Source organism: Carcharodon carcharias, chromosome 3, assembly GCF_017639515.1.
Source record: "Carcharodon carcharias isolate sCarCar2 chromosome 3, sCarCar2.pri, whole genome shotgun sequence".
NCBI lineage: Eukaryota > Metazoa > Chordata > Chondrichthyes > Lamniformes > Lamnidae > Carcharodon > Carcharodon carcharias.
The window spans coordinates 115,544,966-115,557,671 of record NC_054469.1 but is presented as its reverse complement, the minus strand read 5'-3'; the positions used below and the strand labels follow the sequence as shown (position 1 = coordinate 115,557,671).

The window sequence follows — 12,706 nt, the reverse complement described above, 5'->3', positions numbered from 1 at the left end:
ATATAGATAGGTTATGTGAGTTGGCAAAAATATGGCAGATGGAGTATATTGTGAGAAAATGTGAACTTGTCTACTCTGGCAGGAAGAATAGAAAGGCAGCATATTATCTAAATGGAGAGAAATTGCAGAATGCTGCGGTACAGAGGGATCTGGGTGTCCTGGTACATGAATCACAAAAAATTATTATGCCATTGATTAGGAAGGCAAATTGAATGTTGGCATTTATTGCAAGGGGAATGGAATATAAAAGTAGGGAAGTTTTGCTCCAGTTGTACAGGGAATTGGTAAGACCGCATCTAGAACACTGTGTATATTTTGGTCTCCTTCTTTAAGAAACAATGTAATTGCATTAGAATTAGTTCAGAGAAGGTTCACTCAGCTTTATTCCTGGAACAAGGGGGTATCTTATGAGGAAAGGTTGGCCAGGTTGGGCCTGTACCCATTCGAGTTTAGGAGAACGAGAGGTGATCTTATTGAAAAGTATAAAATCCTGACAGGGCTTGACAAAGTGGATGCTGGAAGGATGCTTCCCTTTGTGGGACAGACTAGAACTAGGGGGCACATTTTAACAATAAGGGGTCTCCCACTTAAGGCAGAGATGAGAATTTTTTTCTCTCAGAGGATTGTGAGCCTGTGGAACTCTCTTCCCCAGAGAATGGTAGAGGCAGGATCATTGAATATTTATAAGGCAGAGGTAGATAGATCCTTGACTAACAATATAGGGGGTAGGCAGCAATGTGGCTTTGAGGCACAATCAGATCAGCCCTGATCTTTTTGAATGGCAGAGCAGGCTCAAGGGGCCGAATAGCCTACTTCTGTTCCTATTTCGTATGTTTATAAGTTCAAATATATGGTGTCTGGCACCATTGATCTATACTGTCCATGCTACAAACTCCTTTTGAAGTCTAATGGCACCGGTAGCTCCCCAATCCCCACCCCTGCCCCGAAAAAGGCAAACAAGCCCAATTCCTCAACAATAAAAACAAAAAATGCTGGAAAAACTCAGCAGGTCTGACAGCATTTCTGGAGAGAAAGACACAGAGTTAACGTTTCGCGTTCGTACTCTGCCTTTTTCTCCACAGATGCTGTTAGACCTGCTGGGTTTTTCCACCATTTTTTGTTTTTGTTTCAGATGTCCAGCATCCGCAGTATTTTGCCTTTAAGCCCAATTCCTCACCCAAGTCTTGCCCTGAATATCTGTAACAACTTTACCAACAGTTCTTCAACTTAGGACCAAGTTACCAAACCCGATCATTTCGGTCAACCCAAAAAAAACAATTGAAGTAGCTACCTTTCTAAAACAAAAAATAATAATTTGGGCGATGAACTGAACAAGTCGAGCTGTTGGTGGCTGCAGACAGACCTACACTAAGGACGCGTAGATTTCTCTGCTTAGCCTGGTTTCCTTTAATAAGCCCGCGCATATAATTAATTGCATGTAAAGAAATACAAACAGGAAAATATCTCAAAATTCACTGGTACTGGATCATGACTAGGGCCTGCCTGCTCTACTTCATCGCTGCCATTTCAACCGATTCGATCATTCCGCTAAACATGAGACTTCAGTTACTGACCTGTCAATCCGAGCTGAAGCTGCCAGTGAAAAGCCGCAGACAGATTAAAGCCTGGCTTCGCGGTACTTCCGTAATATTGTCCCTGTTCCAGGAAAGCAGGTTTTACAACAGGCCGCAGATCATTTCCTGCTGGCACGGTTTATTACCCTAGTGAACATCTAATAGCTTAAATCATAGCGACCAAGCAGCTCCAAATCCCGGAACCGACTCTGTTTCTAACTGTCACCATTTGGAACCTCATAGGTACGGGGTGCGCATGCTCACATTCCCTGGAGCTGCAGCTTCCTGACCCCTGACCCCGCGTTCTCCCCGCTGCACGAGCACCAGCTCCTCCGCGGGCTCATATTCGGAATCTCACCTCGACCGCGCCATTGGCTGCACCGTCGCGGGCACACGCACGTCACGGGCTCGTGAAGCTGAGGAAGACGGAGGGATGGAGCGTTTGGGGGTGGTGTAACCAAGTCAGTTACTGACTATGGTCATTATTGTCCTTTCTCCAATGTGGAAACTATTGCTTATTTGTTTTTCAACATTTTCTTAAACATCTGCCCACAAATATCCATGAGTGTGGTGAAGGGAGCTTGACATGCCAGTGTGGGGATTAGGACCGGAGCGTGCAGAGGTATTTCAGTCCCTGTTCTAAAGTCATAGGCTATAGTGGGCCTGCAAGGTACCGCCCTCTGGCGGCTTGGAAGCCATTTTCACTCGGGGCTGCCATGTTGTCTCATTGCTTTGTACTGTTGAGGTGCTACATTAAATTTTGACGTTTTAACTTCAAAACGGTATTGTGTATGTGCCAATCCAAAAGAAAACTCAATCTATAATAATAAAAACAGAAAAATCTGGAAAAGTAAGTCTGGCAACATCTGTGGAGAGAGAAACAGAGTTAACGTTTTAAGTCCATATGACTTCTTCAGAGTAAATTCAGCCTACTGGCATGGTGGAAGCATCAAAACATTTTCACACCCCCTCTACAAGGTAAATTGGTGAGCTGAAGTGGCACTTATACTTGGATATTGAGCTCTATTTAGTGCACAATATTACAATACTGTAAAAGTGGAAACTATGGCAGCCACGCATGAGGCATCAAAACAATGGTGCTTAGGAAAAATCAAGGCAGTCGATTCAATTGAGCATTGGCATCAGAACCTCATTTAAACTTTGACACTTGATCTCCACTTTGCCCCCTTTTTCAATGGCAGTTTCACATGGGAGAAGAGAACCATGGATTCAGGGACACAGAAGGCAGAGGGACATCTCCAGGATACACTGCCCAACAAAAAGTAAACTTATTGGACCTGATGCTAGGGCAGATAGTGAATTACTGCCCCATTATATCACGCAATCCATAATTAAAGCATCAACTTCACTCGCTTTGATATGGCGGACCATCCACCTACATTATGATTTCCAAGCCTCAAGTTGCCATCTCTTAGACCTGACTGACTTCAGATTGCAATCAGACTAGAGGCATAAATATCTATATCAACTGATGGCCTTCTTTGAGGAAAACCTGTTGCAGGAAGGTGGGCTCAGTCATCACGGTCGGCCTCTTGGCAAGTATGAAGAGTTGTTGCCATCATTGGATAAAGTAGTGGTTCTACATTAGCTTATATATCAATGATATCAATCATTGTCAACAATTTGGACTGGGGATTAAAGGTAATATTCATAAATTTGCAGATGACACAAAACTAGTTGGAAGTGCGAGTTGTGAGGAGAATGCAAAGACACTGCAAGGGGATTTAGAGAGGTTAAGCAAATGGACAAAAATTCGACAGATTGAATAACATGGAGAAATGTGAGGTTATCCACTTTGGTAGGAAAAACAAATACAGAGTACTTCTTAAAGAGGCTGGTAATGTTGAATTTCAATTGGGTGTCCTTGTTCATGAGTCACTGAAAGCTAACATGCAAGCACAGCAAGCAATTAAGAAGGCAAATTGTATGTTCACCTTTATTGCAAGGGGATTTGAGTATAGGAGTAAAGATGTCTTACTGCAATTTTATAGAGCTTTGGTACGACCACACCTGGAGTGTGCAGTTTTGGTCTTACCTAAGGAGAGTAGAGGGAGTGCAACAAAGGTTCCTAGGATGGAGGGATTGTCCTATGAGTAACGATTAAATAGATTGGGCCTTTATTTTCTGGCGTTTAGAAGAATGATAGATGATCTCATTCAAACATACACAATTCTCACAGTGCTCGACAGGGTAGATGCAGGAAGGATGTTTTCCCTCACTGGGACTTCTAGAACAAGAGGACATGGTCTGAGAATAAGGCGCAAGTCATTACGGACTGAGATAAGGAGGATTTTCTTCACTCAGAGGATGGTGAATCTTTGGAATTCTCTGCTCCAGAGAGCTGTGAAGTCTTAATCATTGAATATCTTCAAGACTGAAATTGATAGATTTCTACATATTAAAAACTTCACGAGATATGGGGATAGTGTAGGAAAAAGATGTTGGAGTAGAAGATCAGCCATGATCTCACTGAATGGCAGAGCAGACTCAATGGCCTATTCCTGCTTCTTTTTCATAAGTTGTTATGTTCTTACAACTCATTCACTCTTGTCTACCACGTCTAGAGAAACACAGATATGCATCAAACTCAGGTCATGCACCCTGACATCTGTTAAGCCAGAGATCTCCCAAGCCTTGTATTTGCTGTTAATTGACATTCACACATCTGCTGCTGCCAAGGCTCTCTGTGCTGTCGCTCCCTCCTTCCAGAAGCACTAGACCATTTCACCTTTGCCTAATAAAACTAGACTCCATAACTCCCCTCCCTCAAGCACATGATAGGTGTCTTACCTGTTATGTAAGCAAGCGGGCTGACCAGGTAAGCATTTTCTCAGCAAATGCAATTTCCTACCAGATCAAGACTGCCAATACATGGCTAAAACTCATAAGATAACTGCTGTCTTGGATGATAATAATAATTGTTCCGTTGTGGATGCTCATTTAGATAAAGCAGAAGAGGAACCTTCTGACGCCTTGTTAGAATCAGTTGCACCCCATGGAGAGATCAGTTAGTCACCCTTCTTAGGTATATTCTCTGAGCGCTATGCTATTTGAGTGACCGCAGACAGTGGTGCCACTGATAACATGATCCATGCTTTCACATCTATGAGACTCAGTGTCCAGTTATGAGTTCATCCCAATCTGCTCATTAGGCTGATGGTTCCTCTCCTTTATATGTTGTTGGTGAAACACACTTCTCTCTGTCCAGAGACCATCACAACCTTGTCTTTGAAAGCTTGATTGTGGCGAGCCTCGATGTTGAGGGACTTGTCGGCACTCTGTCCATGGAAACCAATGATGTGCCAATTCGACTGGCCTAACGCCTAGTGCGAGTTGGTGACTCCACCACCCATGTTAATGAATCTCATGCTTCTCCCAGTCCATCCAGAGTGAGGAGCCCATGTACTTTATACTCCCTAAAGGTCAATGACAATCTGGCCAGCGGATTTAATTGAGATGACCCTACTTGATGATCTTGCAGGCCTCATGACTTTTACAGTTGAACCACCCTCCCTTCAGGACCAAAGTGTAAAAAGCCAGCCAACACTTGGCCTCCACTACATATTTTGACTCGTGTTGCTGACAAGATTCACATCATGAGCCTCTCCCTTAAGCCACATGTCATGTTTCACGCTGAGCATTTTGCTTAGTTACGACCTGTCTTCACTGCCAGCAGCCAAGATTCTCAGCTTTCTCAGGATTCATTGACACAGCCACTTACCAAGCAATGCAAACATAATCACCATCAGCTGTTTTCAGAATCTGTTCCTATGGATTCAGATCACACCCTGCCTCAGCACACACATTCCCAGTTCTATGTGCTCTTTCAGGAGAATGATGACATCTTCCATCCAGCATTCCCAGGTTATGATGTCAGGGCTGGTACCTTCAAGGTTAATGTCAACATGGGCCCATACAATCTTCACAATGGAAGGGTCACCTCCAGCAGTGTGTCAGAGACAGAATTGTTGAGTTGAAACAAAAGTTTGATGACCTTTGTGATGACTGTCACTTTAAGATCAGTTCAACCATTGTGTAGCTAGCGCGGGGCAATAAATTCTGGGGGAGGAATTCCCTAGAAAATGGTTCTTTGAGGGGCTGACTAGATACAAGCAGCCACAGAAGTTCTAGTGTAATAAAGTTTGTTTCATTTGACTAAGAAGCTTCCCAGAGCGTGTTTCTACATTTGGCGACAAGGAAAAGGTATCCTGGCACTGTCTCCCGTCTGCATCTGTGAGTATCGTGTTTAAACGGCGACTGTGAATAAGAAATTATATTACTCAGCAAGATGGCTCTTTTCAGCCGAATAGACCCATTCGACTCCTCTGCAGGGAAATGTGGTCAATACGTCAGCGCCTTGGATTCTACTTTCAAGCAAATGAAATAAGGGACGAAGGGAAACATAAGGCGATCCTCCTGAGTTTTTGTAGAAGCCAGACTTACAGTATGATCTGCAGCCTTACCGCTCCAAGCACACCTGACTCCAAATCATTCGCTGAGATAATGGATCTACTTAAGGGTCATTTCCAACCGAAAACTTCAGTCATAATGCAACGTTTTAGTTTAATTCACGAGTGAGAGCCCTGGAGGAAATTAATCGCGAAGTACATTGCGGAATTCAAACAATTATCAGAGCATTGCAATTCTGGTACAACCCTAAGTGATATGCTGCAGATTTGATGAGTCTGTGGTGTGTGTACAATGTCAGTTGATAGCGGAAGTTGTTACCGATTTCAAACACGTTGTGGAAACTGTGCTCACTATGGAAATCTCTGAGGCAGATGCATTGGAACTGCAGGGTGTGCAAAGTGGCACCGTACACCAATTAGGGTGGGAACCAGCAGCCAGCAGTGGTGCCACATTGGCCAAGGCCACTGGAAAGAGGGAAGCAGTTCCAGTAAGCTACAGAACTAAAAGATACAGTGGAGGCAGTCAGGCAGTAATTCCTAAGGTCCAATGTTATCGATGTGCGAGTAACCACACCCTGAATCTTATTGATTTAAGGAGGCTGAGTGCCATTATTGTGGCAAAAAAGGACACCTGAGGAGACAATGCAAGGCTAGGTCCAGGCAGCTGAATAGTCAATCCAACAAGATGTTAGAAGTACACAGAGTGGAAGATCCTGGTACCAATAAGTCTGATATTTACTCTCTTTTCAATCTCAAGGATGTTGAGCCAGACCCAATCACCGTAACACCGTAACCTCTATATTGTAAGTAGATAAAGGTGCATCAGTCACTTGATGGGCGTGCACACATTCCAGTATTTGAGAGGGAGTGCCCAGCCTTTAAATTTAAAGATCACTTCAGCCAAGCTGAAAACATACATTGGAGAAGAAATAAAGTTGAGGGGTACCACCATTGTACCTGTAAGCTATGGACAGCAGTCTGCCCAGCTACCTATCATAGTAGTAATGGGTGATGGACCAAACCTCCTGGGCTGGGACTGGCTCAAGGAAATAAAGCTAAATTGGGCTGACCTTTTCCAGTTGAGGGCAGGGGGATTGTCAGAATTGTTAAGAAAATATGACAGTGTCTTCTGGGACGAGTTAGGCAAAATTAAGGCTTACAAGCCAAAATCTACATGGATCTGGAAACCACTCCCCGATTTTTCAGAGCTGGACTGGTACCATTGCCCTGCGTGAGAAAGTGGATGCTGAATTAAAGAGGTTAGAAGAACTAGGTATTATCCAGACAGTTCAGTTTTTGGAATGGGCTGCATCCATCATCCCTGTCTTGAAACCCTACAAGACTATCCACATTTACAGTGATTACAAACAAACCGTCAATCAGCCCAGAAAGCTGGACAAGTGTCCTCTTCCACATATTGAAGATTTTTATGCAAAACTGGCCAGGAACCAGTCACATATCAGTCACGCCTACCAACAGCTTGAGTTGGTCGACAGTTCCCTAGGATATGTCACGATAAACACCCACCTTTTTCAGAACACGCCTTTTGGTGTCTTGTCAGCATGTGCAATATTCCAACGCAGAATGGAGAGCCTACTACAGGGATTGTCACAGGTTGTGGTATACCTCGATGATGTGCCCATCACTGGGGCCACAGGCTGAACATCTGGCAAATTTAGAAGAGGTGTTAAAAAGATTTCAGGAGGCTGGAGTCCACCTCAAGAAAGAAAAATGCACTTTTCAAGCCAATGAGGTGACTTACCTGGGACACAGGATCAATGCTCAAGGGCTACACCCTGTCAAGGAGAAAGTCAGGGCCATAAAAGAAGCGCCTTCCCCATAAAGTGTCTGAACTTAAATCATTTCTAGGAATAGTTAGTTCTTATGGGCTGTTTTTGCCAAATCTATCCACTGTGCTGACCTCCTTTCAAGCCCTACTAAAGAAGCACCACTGCAGGTCTTGGGGAACTCCATTAGGAAACGGCTTTCAATGAGGTGAAGCAATTGCTGCAGTCTTCAAGCCAATATGTACACTTTGACCCATCGAAGGAACTAATGCTGATATGTGATGCCTCTCCATTTGGCACTGGGGCAGTGTTGCCCGATGAAATGGTTGACGGCTCGGAAAGACCAATAGGATATGTGTCAAGAGCACTACCAGTAGCTGAAAGAGGCTATTCATAAGTCAAAAAAGAGAGTCTATCAATGGTTTTTGGCATCAAAAAGTTCTATCAATATCTACATGGGAGACATTTTACTATTGTTTTGGACCACAAGCTACTGTTGGGCCTTTTTAAGGAGGACAAGGCTGTTCCACCAGTAGCTTCTGCGAGGATTCAGAAGTGGGCATTGATCCTGGCCACATATGAATGCACTTTCAAACATTGACCATATTGTGATTGCGGATGCCCTGAGTCACCTGCCCTTGAGAGAAAACATTACATCTACACCTAATCCTCAAGAAATTGTCATGGCCTTAAACTTTTTGGATATGCTACCAATCTGTGCGAAACAAATCAAAACCTGGACCACTCGGGATCCACTGTTATCCAGAGTGCTTACAGGATGGGGAAATGAGGTAGTTTCAGAGGACATGAAACCCTACTCCATCCATAAACATGAACTTAGTTGTCAAGATTGTGCTATGGGGAGCGTGAGTGGTCGTTCCTGTGCCAAGTAGGGAGCTACCCCTGATGGACCTACATGGTGGCCTCCCTGGTATCTCGAAAATGAGAATGCTAGCCAGGTGTTATGTATGATGGCCTGGAATTGACACTGATATTGAAAGCCTGGTAAGGCACTGCAAACAGTGCCAATAGCATCAAAACCTGCCAACCACAGCTCCAATACACCCTTGGAAATGGCCTGGCCAGCCATGGGCCCGCATCCATATCGATTATGTAGGACCATTTATGGGTACGATGTTTCTCCTTGTAATTGATGTACACCCTAAGTGGATAGAAATTTTTGAGGTAAAGACATCGATGGAGACCATCGAAAAGCTGCAACCTGTTTTGCAGCTCATGGTTTGCCTGAAGTAATTGTATCCAATTATGGGGCAGTGTTCACAAGTACAGAGTTTTAAAACTTCACCACTCTCAATGGTATAAAACACATAAAGACAGTGTCCTACCACATAGCATCGAACGGCTTAGCCAAGAGAGCCGTCCAAACTTTTAAATCTGGCATGAAAAAGCTATCAGGTGGAATTTTAGCAAAAAGGGTCTCATCTTTTCTGCTGAGTTACCATACCACCCCACACACAATGACAGGTGTTCCTCCTGCTGAACTGTTAGTCGTCATCTCAGGATGAGGTTAAGTCTTGTGTTTCCAAATTTGTAGGGGAGGGTAGAGTCAAGTCAGTGCAACCAGAAGACATGATTTTCACAGTAGAGCTAGGAAGTTCTTGACTAATGAAAATGTGTACGTGAAAAACTTCGGTAGTGGTCCTAGGCGGATTCCCAGATGGGTAGTCTCTGAGACCAGACCTCTTTGCTATCAAGTAAGGATCGTCAGAAGCACGTTGACCACTTGAGGGGTAGAAAGGCACTCCTGCACTCAGTATTACCACTGAGTGTTGGCCAACCTGTGTGCACCGAAGATTCTGGTTGACCTGTAATAAACGTCAAGGACATCCCTGTGCAAGTTAATGATAATGAATTGTCTGTACCAAAGAAAGTACCCATTAGTATAGTTCTGGAAAATGTCGATCCAGTAGAAGCCTCACAACCTGTTGAACTACACTGCTCAATGCGAATTCGAAAACCATTCCAAAGACTTAATTTATAACCATGAGCTCTATCGTATGTATTATGTAATTGAAGTCCGGGGTAACCATATATGACGTTTGTAATTATTTCTAGAATTCAGAAAATTCTTGGTTCAATTGTATGAAGTAGTTGTTAACTGAAAAGATTTACAAAAGAGTTAAGGGGGGAGGGATGTGATGACTGTCACTTTAAGATCAGTTCAGCTAAGTAGGATCATGTGATTTGGTCAACCAATGTGTAGCTAGCGTGGGATTAAATTCTAGGGGAGGAGTTCCCTACAAAATGGTTGTATGAGGGGCTGGCTAGATACAAGCAGCCACAGAAGCTCTTGTGTAAATGAAGTTTGTCTTGTTTGTCTAAGAAGCCTCCCAGAGCATGTTTCTGCAACCTTGAAAGCCTCAGAGTCTTTGCTCGAGCTGAAGATGTGGGGATCACTGTGGAATACCATAATTTCTAATGAAGAAGTTTGAATGGGGGTTTTCGACTTGTCACAGCATTCGCTGATATTGGGTGCTACAGTAAGTTGCAACCTCATTCATGTCAGATGTTGACTCAACTTTATGCAAGATTTCCCAGTGGAAACATATTGGGCTGAATTTTACGAGTGGGCGTATTGCTCGCCTGCCCCGGAAGAAATGTCGGTCCCGACCCAACTGACGTTAAACAAGCCCACCCCACAGCGATAACATGTTCCAGGTGACTTTAAGGAGGTGAGGGTGGGACTTCACAATGGAATATGTTTAGCATCTCCATGAGCCTTATTATCATCTTTTCCTGCAATACTTCCTCTGAACAACAAATCACTATCCCATATCATTAAGGATTGACCAGCTCCTATGTCTCTTAATTTTTAAAAAATCTTTACCTTCTCCTCCCTGTAGAGATGGAAAGACTACCCTTCACATACAAAATATTTAAACATTTTTGCAACCTGCTCTTCAGAACTCCCATGGGTACATTGTGAACGTATTCTACCTCATTAGCTATTATTGATTCTTCCTGCTTTACCTGTACACAAACCACTGGTTTTTCCTGTGCCTGGACTTCAGAACCCACAGTACTTTTATTTCCAGAACTTTTCTGCATTCCAATTATTTCAACCGATTTTCCACGTAACATCCAACACATTGACTTGTGTGCCCAACCTTATCACAATGAAAATACCTCAATTTTCGAGTGCCACTTCTTCCCTCAGCACCTTCCTTTTTAATCTGACAAAAAACTTCCTGAGGACTTCCAACTATTCCTTCTTTTCCCTGACTACTTAACTTCCTTTCATCTTCCTACTTTCTATATTTCTCTGATTTAAATGGGTGATGAAAAGAAAGTTTAGACCTATGAACTAACTCATAATCAATAAGTATCTCTGCTGCTTGTCTCACTGTTTTAACCCCCTGTTCCTCCATGAGTTCTCACTACCGAAGGAATTCAATCTTTAAATTCTTCCAAAAGAATTATTTCTCTAAAAGTTGCATATGTCACCTCTATATTTAATGTCCATATACACTGGTCAAAATTGCTTTGTTTTACTTCCTCAAACTCAATATAAGTTTGAACAGGCTGTTTCCCTATATTCCTAAACTTCTACCTGTACGCCTCAGGAACCAACTCATGCACTCAAAATAGCCTGTTTTACTGCATCATAATCCACCGATAATTCTTCTAACTGTGAAGCATAAACCTCATGAGCTCTACTCACTAACCTAGACTGTGAAAGCAACGTCCAGATTTCTTGTGGCCATTTCATCTGCTTAGCTACCTTCTCAAGTGAGATCAAGAACGTCTCTACATCTCTTTCTTCAAACTTTGGAAAAGCTTGTACAAAATTAAACATCTCTCCATTGGGCTTTAGATTGGAAGTAGTTGTTTCCACATCAGAAATACTCTCTCTTTTTCCTTTTCAGCTGTCCTTACCTGATCTGGCCTACATGTGACTCTGGACCCATGCCAATGTGGTTGACACTTAAATGCCATCTGAATAAGGGCAATTAGGGATGGGCAACAAATGCTGGCCTAGCAGTGATGCCTACATCCCATGAATGAATTTTAAAAAATCAGAACCTCCTTCAGCATTTCTCTTTTTTAACTTCCAGCTTTTAAAGCTGATATTCTCTCTTTTCTCCTTCTCCCTTTCCTCCACTGCTACTTTCTCCTTCTGGAGGTCAAGTTTTTGCATTTCCATTTCTCTTTGAAATACTCCCTTTCCTTTTCTTTTTCTGTTACCTCTAATTCCAGATTATTTTCATTTCCTTTGCTTGTTCAAGTTCAAGTTTCTCAATTTATAACTGAAGTCTTACTACCTCCAGCTGTGACTCATTGGTGTCACATATCCCTCCCAACTTCAAATGCTGTTCTATCATTTCAACTATGTCTGCTTTCTTTGCCACTATAGGTAACCTCAACTGCAACTTCACCACCAATTCTGTTAACTTACCCTTGGATACTTTTTGTAACCCCATCAGAGTTATATCTTCTACTTCCAAAAATGTTTTAGCCATGGATACAGCCATTTTTTACAGTCTCACCACTTTAAAATCCTTCATACTAACTCCCGAGTTCAACCTACTCATAGCCTTAAGATTCACCAACTTCAAACCAATCATGGAATTTCAAATATCCCACAAAGAGCCCAAATTTTGTTATGACGTGGCAGATGATGTGTGCAAGGCAGACCAAATCCACATGGGAATCTTAGTCCCACTACCACAACGGTTTTGCAATTTGTATTTATTATGAGAAGATCCACAAGGGAAACTTAGTCCCATTACTGCAATGGTTTTGCAATTTTTATTTATTATGAAAAGATGTGTGCACTGAATCCAGAAGTAATGAGTCCACCAAGGCCTTTAGAGATTTTTAAAAATTAAATTAAAATATTTATTAACAAAATAAAAGAATTCAAGTACATATAAAAGACTACAATTACTTAATA

General features: G+C 42.6%; 1 protein-coding gene across 1 annotated transcript in view; it reads right to left on the bottom strand.

The window, feature by feature from the left end:
• The window catches only part of LOC121276383 (glycoprotein-N-acetylgalactosamine 3-beta-galactosyltransferase 1-like), a 45,142-nt gene extending 43,271 nt beyond the window's left edge, over positions 1-1,871 (bottom strand). The window contains exon 1 of the mRNA XM_041184720.1: positions 1,575-1,871. The gene's annotated coding sequence lies outside the window, so the exon portion shown is untranslated. The remainder of the gene's footprint in view (positions 1-1,574) is intronic.
• Between the last annotated feature and the right edge of the window lie 10,835 nt (positions 1,872-12,706).